The sequence below is a fragment of the Condylura cristata genome, unplaced genomic scaffold (genome assembly GCF_000260355.1).
Source record: "Condylura cristata isolate star-nosed mole 26May11 unplaced genomic scaffold, ConCri1.0 scaffold00026, whole genome shotgun sequence".
Lineage (NCBI taxonomy): Eukaryota > Metazoa > Chordata > Mammalia > Eulipotyphla > Talpidae > Condylura > Condylura cristata.
The window spans coordinates 8,241,294-8,251,290 of NW_004567127.1; the positions used below are offsets into that span (position 1 = coordinate 8,241,294).

The window sequence follows — 9,997 nt, forward strand, 5'->3', positions numbered from 1 at the left end:
GAGGCTCAGGGGCGGTGAGAGGCTTCACCAGAGACAGAGTGGTGAGCAGAACAGGCAGATCGACGAAGTACACTGCTGAGGGGAGCAGAGGGCGGGCCAGGAGAGGTCTGCCACACCATGTGGGTCACCTCTGGGGCAGGCAGGGATGGAACCCATGCGGAAGTGGCTTTAGCTTCTTAGTGCTTTGCTTTAACCTGCTGCGCCACCAGGGAGGGCCTGGATAAAATCTTTTTAATTGGCTCACTGAAGAGAACTTCCACAGGCTTTACCAGGCCTGCTCTACCAAGTGTTCCAATTCTGCCCAGTTCTGTGGATGGAATAAAGTATGGCTCAATTCTATGGATGGAATACCTTAATAGAAACAATTCAGACATAACATTTTATGAGATGGCACTTCTGATCACCAAGGGGTCCTGGCAGTCAGAATGCTTTCCCGGAGGCCATGTGTTCTAATAACCTCTAGAATTCTGTTTGTAACTGATAGGCACTCTATATGCGTTGACTAACTCGTAATAGCAAAAATCAGAACAAACACGTGATGCCTCCAGGAATTGATCTATCTAGCAGACACCCTGAGGAAGTTTCCTGTAAGCTCAGTCTTGGTTTCAGCAAATGGTGAGCCCTAAATACCCAAGGGATTTTCTTTACCATGGAGCTGACTGAATCAGGCATTAGAGATTTCATCAGTGAGCTACATTCAAGAATTTTATTACTGTAGCTGTGGCCTTATTGGGTAAAATAATTTGTTTCACAGAATAACCCAATCTTTAGTGTAACTGTCAAATTGTATGGTAGGATGAAGAACATGAGTTTTGGTTTAGCTTGTTCACATATGAAAGAAGGTGGGGGCATTGTCTCCATGAGAAGTGAAGGCACAATCTTAGTGTGACTTTCATACAGGCAAAATGTAGGCCACTTCCCAGTGCAGTGAGATGGAGACCAAGGGACAGCTCAGTAGCATAGGTTGGTTCTAAGTCCTAGTGGCTTTGAAAGCCAAATGTGTGGTGTGGAATTAGTGAAACTAGTTAAAAGCATTTCTATAAGTGAATACTGTGGCTGTGCTATGATTTTAGATAAAACTGTAACAGGTGCACTTTTCTGTGAAGTCAGGTTTGGGGAGACCCCTGCTGTGGATAAAAAGGAACTTTCTCTACCCTATGTCCCTTCTGAATTTGCTCCTTCTCCTGGATTTTTCAGACAAACCAGACCAGAGAGTTATCTGGCTGTTGCCTCTGTGCCAGCCAAGTGCCACAATCCTAGCCAAATACGTCATTAAATTAAAAAAAGAAAAAACCAATATAGTGCTGGAGATTACATACATAGACCAGTAGACGTTAGAAACTCTTTTTGACTTCCATAGCTTTATGTAGTTAAATCTACACAGAGCAAAAATCATTGCTCTCTTTTGACAACATGTTGTATGGAATTTAAAGGAATAATATAAAACAAAGACTTGAATAATTTGTGTTTGTTTTTCATATTGTTTTTTTTTTCTGATTTGGAGATAAAGAATTGTAATGTGGTTCTTTAGTATGTGTTTTACTGGGTTTTCTATTATGACCTGGCATAGCCAAGGTGTTAGATATTAAAGAGGCAATCTCACTACATTCTATGTTTACCTCATGTTTGACCACAGGACAGAAGAACTCAGTATTCACTAATACATTGTTTCAATAAGAAATAATAAAAATCATGTTAAACAAGAGTGACTGTATGTCCAATTTCACAATGCAGTGGTCGACTATAAAACAGGAATGATGTCTCCAAGTAAAAAATGTGTTTGAGTTTCTTCATAAGAAACATAATTTCAGATTCAGTTTGAATTTCCAATTCAAATTCAGTTTGAATTGACCTAGATTGTGTAAATCTTTTATCAGTGAAAAATTTAATTGATTTCAAAAGTTTATTTTACTAGGAAACAATGTGAATTGAGAATATTTACTAGTAGTAGACCTAATTATTGCTCAGCGTTGTAGCAATTACACCTCACAACTCAATTGCCTGTGACTTTACAGATTTTTTTACAAAGCTCACATCTTAGCATATCACCAACTTTAATTATCGAATATTATTGAATGTTCTTGAACTTTTTTTGCTTGCCAACAGTGTATAATTTCCAGAGGCCAATCAGAAAATTATACGTAATTGAGCAAGAAGTCTTTCAAGCTTTTGGGGCTAATTCATTACCATTTAGCTGGTAGAATTTGTTGGTGTGCAGCCAACTCTAAGTTATTTAATAGGTGTCAGAGTAGGTGTATGACAAAGTGACCATAAAACTCATGTTATAGGGTTCTTTCAGCTTCAAATTCATCAAATGCAAGTTAGTGTGGTTACCAATGAAGTCAGCTAGATGTCTGTGCCTTTTTTCATTTGGACCTTCGTAGAGGTATTACCCCTTCACAAACTTGAAGAGTTTTTGTAATTATGGAAATTTGACTGTTTCTATCCTCTTTTCTTGCTTTATATGTTAGAACATTTATTTAGCGAAATATCTTCAATTACGTCACCATTTTCTATCATACTTCTTCTCTTTCTGTTGAGTTGATTTTGATGTTGAACTCAATGACCATTCTAAGCCCTTCAAGCCATTACTCAGCCACTAAAATGCTATTATGAGTATTATACAAGTAGCACTTTTATTTTTTACTTCTGTTAAATTACAACTCTCTCTATATACACTATATAGAGTGTATATATATACACTATATATACACTAGCAGGATGCCAAGTAAACCACACTTATTTAATAATCATAGGAAGTTTGAGGCAGGTTCTGCTACATGAGGTTAAAACAGAAAAATCCCAAACTTCTTATAAAAAGTATGTAATGGTGGCAACATAAGAAGAGCTTAATAGAAACATCTCAAGATGACCAAAACGGAGTAGCTCTGAGCAGACCCTAGACATTGAGAAAATAAAGTGGGTAGAATTTCTTAAAATTTTTAGTCACCAGTGCCTTTTACACCATTGTAATTGACACCATTGTAATGAAAATTAAATAAACTGTGGTACAAAAATATACCTTTGCTTTTTTACTACAATCCAATGTTAAGAAGTTGTATCATGAAAGGTGGTCAAGTGTCACCCAGCCATCAAGGAATACTTTCAAGTAAATGATTGCCCAGCACATAGTAGACCTAAAACATTTAGTTTAGTGAATGTTCTATTAAAAGCACACCCAAGTTCCAGATCACATCTCTCAGCGTTTACCACTGCTTTTGAGACGTCTGCTCAAACCTGGTGTAGTATGGGAGTATGAAGGTGGATAATATTCACATAAAAACCTGGATCTGGGTTTAGCATTTTCTATTTTTGACTTTAGAAGTGTTCTTTATATTTCATGATCAGTAAATCTCTGGCGTTCATAAACCTGAATTTTCTGTGTCCATTCATTCATTCAGCCTGGGTGCTGAGTGCCTGCATATGCAGTAGACAAGGCTGTCACACTGTCTTACACTGGTTTTAAGAAATACTTTAAGCAGTTTTGATTTATTTCACTGATTGATTTGATTTATTCCAGCTCCATTTACATTGATTTATTCCAGCTCCATTTACATTGCTACAAATGGCATGTGTTTATCTTTTTCAGTGCTAAGTAGTATTCCATTGTATACCATATCTACTTCATCCACTGATCCGTTTTGGGACACTTATGTTGTTTCCATATCTTAGCATTTCTGAGTTGTTCTGTAGTTGGGGGTTGGAGAACATGCAAAATTCAAAACCTTGAATGCTTACTTCTTGGCTCTTCATAGAACCTGGTCACCTGATCATTGTTGACTGCAATTGTGGTTTCTTAAAGTGGTACATGACTGTACAAGGTTCCTATTTTGAAAGATCAACAGATTTGAAAGCTATTTTAATGATAAGATAAGCTCTCTGAATAGGGATTCTCACACTTTGCATTCTGAATTGTTTCTTGCTTCTCCTTCCCCCAACCCAGTACACTTATCTAAACCTGGGGTTTCTATTCACTTAAAAGAGTTCTCAGATTACCACAGCCAGCAAAAATAAGCCCTTAGAAATACAATGATAAAATTACTATCAGTAGGTACTCTCAACCTTTAAGGTGATTCTAAAGATGAAGATAAATTTTCCTTTTCAAAAAGCAAACAATCATGTTGGTTTGGACTATGTTTGAAAGTCATTATTGGTAAGAAATGACAGTTCAAAATCTCAGTACACCTTGGCCTTTTTTCTAACATAAAAAATATTCAGTATGTGGTTAATGCATTCAGAAAATTAAATGAATTGCATTTTTCAGGTAAGAAAAGAAACACAGTTTTTAAAAGCATAAGAATATAACATTTTATATTGTCATAGAGTCTGTGTTTACTCTGGACTGTGTTTATTTTGTTCAGCACATCCTTGAAGAGTCCACAGAACGCATTATGGAGCTGCACCGACCGGTAGGAGGCGCACTTTTAGATTGTCGGAGTGGAGAGCGCAGTCTCATTTATCGCTGAAGCCGGTGACATTGCGGTCTGCCTGCGCATAGTTTTGTTTCAGTTGACATTAAATCACATGTCTTTACTAAATGCTTCATAGAAAGGAAACAGCTCTGAAACTGGAGGATTCTCTTGTAAGTGTGTGCAATATAAAAGATACCGATCAAGAGAGAAAGAACATTTAAAAAATTAAGGTATCATGTTGACCTTTGACATTTTGATGAGATGGAATCAATCAAAAATCAGTTCCACTGATAAAGAAAATCTGTTTGTTTCTAGCAAACCAACTATATTGTTTCTTCTTTCAGTTATTTACTGTTTAGCCCTGAGATATTTTAATGTTACAGTTCATGCTTCCCATGTTCTGGATTATGTACAACTTTATTTGTGAAGGTGTGTTTTGTGCCAAAGGCTCTCATACCTAGTTTAGCCTATTTCTACGTAAATAAGTGAAGTCTACACTGTGCCCACATGAATGATATTAAAGACAGACTTGCCTAAAAGAAATGTGCCTTGCTTGATTAAGCATCTTTTACTTTTTGATCCAAGATGATAGATTTGTGAAATACTCTTATAGGTTTTAGCTGAGCTTAACTTTAAAAAAAAAAAATTAGTATTATTATATTGTTTAAGTTGTCTATCTTCAGTCAAATGTTAATGTTTAGTTATCTCTTGGACAGTTCATATATAATATACTCATCCATGTCTAGTTTTCACATCAAGCACATTCTTAAAGATGTTTGTAATATTTCATCTAATGTTTATAGAATTTCATTTTAAATTCTCTTGACTTATTTTCTATTTTTATATTCTTTTAAAAATGATTTTTCCAATAAAAATCAAACTTTTAGTTGGTAAAGACATTTAGGAGGTCATGAAGGTGATTTCCTATTTGGGGGATGTTTCACTTCTGTGCCATTATTAATGTATTTACTGTGACATTTCAGCAGAATAGTAGCTATTTGTATATTATTTAAGAAGCCTTAACTGTGAACATTCAGCATAAAGCAGGCATTTTTAATTTCTGCATTTTCTTCCCGGACAATACCAGAACAAATACATAAATAACCAATCTCCTGTTATTCAGATACATAGCAATGCTAAGTCATAATAAGAGCACTTACAGAATTTCTTAACAAAAATATTTCAGTAACAAAGTCAAAATTACAATACTTTTTTTCATGCTCTGTTTAAGAAAATACTGGTGGTAAATTTACTGTTAAAAGAATCAGTAGCTGAAACAGTCTTACACCTTCTAGCAGCAAAACAATGACTAGGAGATACAATCCAGGTAAATTTCTTTGAGGCAATGTCTACAATGAGCTTTGCATAACCTGCTGGTAATTCCTCTATAGTCAAAATTTTGAGGCCAGGTCATTCTAGGAAAAAGCAAAATAAGAGTGTCAAATTTGAGCTATGTGAACCTCCAATCTGGATGATTTGTGACTAAAGTGAAAATATTACCACTACTATGCTTTTCCTCTATGTTAGCCCATGAGTGGAGACTGACTTAAAATGGTTAGTCCATTCCAGCCAACTTACGACTGATCACAGCCAAGTCAGGAGTAAGGTCATTCACATCAAAGTTAGGATGATTGAAACAGAATGATCAAATGTCCTGTAGAGGTCTTAAGCTATTCAGATGCTTTAATAAGGATCAGAAAGGATCAGTGTTATAAATATACACACAGGAATTACTTTTATAAAGTACCAGTGACACAGCTTTACGCAGTACAGTATGGTTAACATCATCTGCATTATTACTACATCCTACAGTTTCAAATAAAGACCAAATCAGAATGGTATCAATGCCATATCAAATATGACTCACCAATTGAGTAGCAAATACCACATTGGTCTAGCTATCATAGAGAAATCTTACTTTCCCACTGTCAGAGGGACCTAGAAAACCACTCACCATTGCTAGGCTTCCGTTTCCTGAATTACAAAACAGTTGTGCTGGGTTAACTAATCTCCAAAGCTCCTTCCATAGGTTTTGAAGAATACTCATGTACTCTGATTTCCTTATGTATTTCTGAAGGGAAAAAGTAAATGGAAATGAGTATTGAGCCTTGAGTGTTACAAATTGATCACTTGATTGTGAGAAAAGGAAATAGGATTTTTTTTTTCCTTCTCTAATCGTTGTGACTGTTCTATCATGGGATCACGGAAAAGCAGAAAATTCCTCTGCAGAATGGAAACTGGTTCGTGAAATAGCTGAAACAGGAGGGAGGTTATTTGGTCGAAGGATAGGACGAAAGGTGATGGGGAATTGTCTGTGAAATGCTAACCCAGGACCACAGCTTAGCTGTTACAGTCTTGGGAGCTGTAGAAAGTTTGAGGGGTGAGAGAGCTCTTGGTTGTCTTTGCAGGAGAAGTAGTTTGGGGGACAGAAGCCACTACTGTGCTGTCATGCCAGGTCTGTCCACAGCTCACCGCCCTGGGAAAGTCCACTAACCTCAGAGCCACAGTTTATTTGTCCAATGAAGACTTTAAATTTGGCTTCAAATTACAGCTTTGAAAATTCTGTGATCTTTCAGGCTATTAAATATGTGTGCGTGAGCACATTCCCCTCAGTCATGAAGTCACTGAGATGCTGTGTTTCCATTCGTGGGACCCAGCAGACCACAAATCCAGATGTCCCTGTTTTACCATGGCCAGCTGACCACAGCAAGACGTGAATTTCAGCTTCCTTTTACTTTTAACCATGGTTTAGTTTTTATGCTGTATCACTTTATTTTGAAGGTGGAGTTAGTTCTCTAAATGAGACATTTGTCGAAGTGAACCTTCTGTGTAGTTTAATAAACATTTGGCAAAGCAAATGTACTGTGCTCACCAATGAATTGTATCTTATTGTAAGGTACATTTTTGTCATGTTAAAAAGTCAATGCCCTTTTGATCCCAGAAGCAATGACTATAATTTAAAATACTATTCACAAAATTTTGTGAATTTTAGTGACTCCAAAAGAGGCCTGATAGAGCCATATTACAATGAATTTTGCTCAGGAGTGAGAATCAGAATTCAGGGATAACCCAAACACTTCTGTTTGGTGTAAGCAGACAGTTGGAAAAAGAAGGGTTATATAGGTTTTGCACAACATAGATGAGAAGTAACTATATATTCATGGAAAAACAGAGTATATTCTAGTTGCTGGTTTTATGGTAGAGTATGCTAGAAGGATGCTAAAATGTGGCAAATAGGAGATGCAACAAAATGATACTAACCCATTGAATAATACAGAAATATTTTGTCATACTGAGATTATTTGTCCATGTTCTGGTCATATATCCTTCCATTCAGAAAAGGGGGTGGTTTTAAAGGCCTCTATGCTAATAAGAAATGTGTATTTTGACTAGTAGAGCAATTCAGTAAACATTTCATCAGATCATTTTGGTTGTGAATCTGAACTTTTATTTTATATGTAATTGAATCTCTTATGTATTAGTGTTAGTGGTCTTTGTGAAAAGTAAATTCATCTATATTTTAAAGGTGATGAAATTTGCTAAATGGTGATCTCGCATATTCTGTATCTAACAATTTGTGACCCTACGGTACTAAAACAAACCATAGTAGTAGTTCTTCCCGTAAATTGTCTCCATGATGTGATATCTCAATGCTGGGTTTGGGGTGGGGAGGTTAGCTATTTAGCTTACTTAAACTTGTCAAAGTGTTTTTCCTAACTACCGTAAACTTATATTATTGTCATCCAAATGAGAATATCCATTTTTGTTCCATCTAAAGGGCACTGTTTTGACCATTTTTGGACGCACCTCCCATAAAATGGTCTGATTTCTGTTAAAAAGTTCCTGCATATATCACAAGGGAAAGCAAACAGTGCATGTTCTATTTCTATATATACCAAACCCATACTATACCAAACCCGTTTGTGTTCTTAGACAGATGCAAATATCACAATAACAAAATAGTTTGAATTTTTCAGAGCTGTCTAACATTTGTTTATCATTTCATACTTTGCAAATCACTCATTTTATTTCATCTTTAAAATGTCACATGAAATAATAATATCCTCTGAAGTTTAAAGATTAAACAATCAAGATTCAGAGAGATCATGTTTTTTTTTCCTTCTGTAACTCTTATTCTCTTTAAAACTTGCAGTAAAATTTAATGTTCAATCAAATGATGGGAAATTCCATGTTTCAGTGACAAGACCTTGTTGCCAGCAGACCTATTTAGAGAGTTCTCAAGTATAGTTCTTGCACAGAGTAAGAACCAGCCTTTTCTACCTAAAGCATAGTGAGTCACACCCCTTGGCCAGAGACATTAAATGCCAGCCTGAAATGTGATCTTCTTTTAAAAAAACCTATCATAATGACTAATTGTTGAGCAGTTGAAAGGAGCAATAATGAAACCAAGAAGTTGCAATCATCCCTATCCAGAGAAACAATTGCCAGGCCCATGAAAGCAACCACTTTTCTTCCTGTTGTTTTTTTATCATGTGTTCTATGGTTAAGGGGATAGGAAAAGGGAGAGATGTTGGGAAAATGATCTTATTTGATGAAAACTTCTTATGTCTTCTCACCATTCAAAAAGAATTGTTTGTCCAGTATTAGATGATTGCATGGGTAACATTAAGCCATGTTTCAATAGATGGTGAAGTGTGTCCACATATTTAAAGGGCCACTTACATATTTTCCCAGATAAAATCAAAATCTGATGACTGCTCAATTTTAATATAAACATCCTGTGTTAATTCATGACATAATACAACATTTTAATTTTTCGCTCTAACAGCAGATAGAAACTGTTACTGCTTTCCCTTGTAAATCAACAATCTGTAATACATTCTGTACTTTTCCTTACTAGCAATGCAATGTTATGTGAATATTTAAATGGGACATATGCTATATTCTATCATAATTAAAAATTTTCTAACAATAAATTTAGTTCTCATCAGACAGATAAGTCAAACAAGTATTATTTTGTATGGAATGAAATAATAATCATTCTTAAGTCATGCTAATAATAAATAATGGAATTCTGAATAAAATGTAAAAAGTCCAACATGTTTTATATTTTTTTCTATATTCATTTCTTTTTGACACTGAATTATATTAATTTGTCACATGTTAATGTAAAGTTAAAATAACCTAGCTCTTATACCATGCTCTCCCGTGTTCTGTCATAATAATTTTGGGACTTCTGTTCCATATATATTAGAAAATATCCGTGAGTTGATTATGTGATATTTTCATCTGACCTATTTTTAAAATTTGTCATGGGATTTAACGTGTTTTCATTGCAAATGTTATCTGCAGAATTAAATAAAATACCCAAAAAAATTCTGTTATATGAGTAATTGATTCCAACAATCCATCTCTTTCTCATCTCTCTCCTCTACTTTCCTTATCCTTTTGTTTTGCAAAAGAGAAAACAACAAGAGGTTGGTAACAGCCCAGCACAGCTACCTTGGGCTCAGCATGCTTAAGATGACAATGTGCCCCCACAACTTGCTATAAGCTTTCTTCCACTGCCTCCCTATGGTGCACTGCTGATGACCCAGAGAAGCCTCAACGAAGAGAGGTTACTT

The 9,997-nt window shown here is 35.5% G+C and overlaps 1 protein-coding gene across 1 annotated transcript in view; it reads left to right on the top strand.

Annotated features, from left to right (window-relative positions):
- Nucleotides 1–9,732, top strand: part of KCNA3 (potassium channel, voltage gated shaker related subfamily A, member 3) — an 18,926-nt gene extending 9,194 nt beyond the window's left edge. Inside the window, exon 3 of the mRNA XM_004689662.2 lies at nt 4,362–9,732. The gene's annotated coding sequence lies outside the window, so the exon portion shown is untranslated. The remainder of the gene's footprint in view (nt 1–4,361) is intronic.
- The last annotated feature ends 265 nt before the right edge of the window (nt 9,733–9,997 follow it).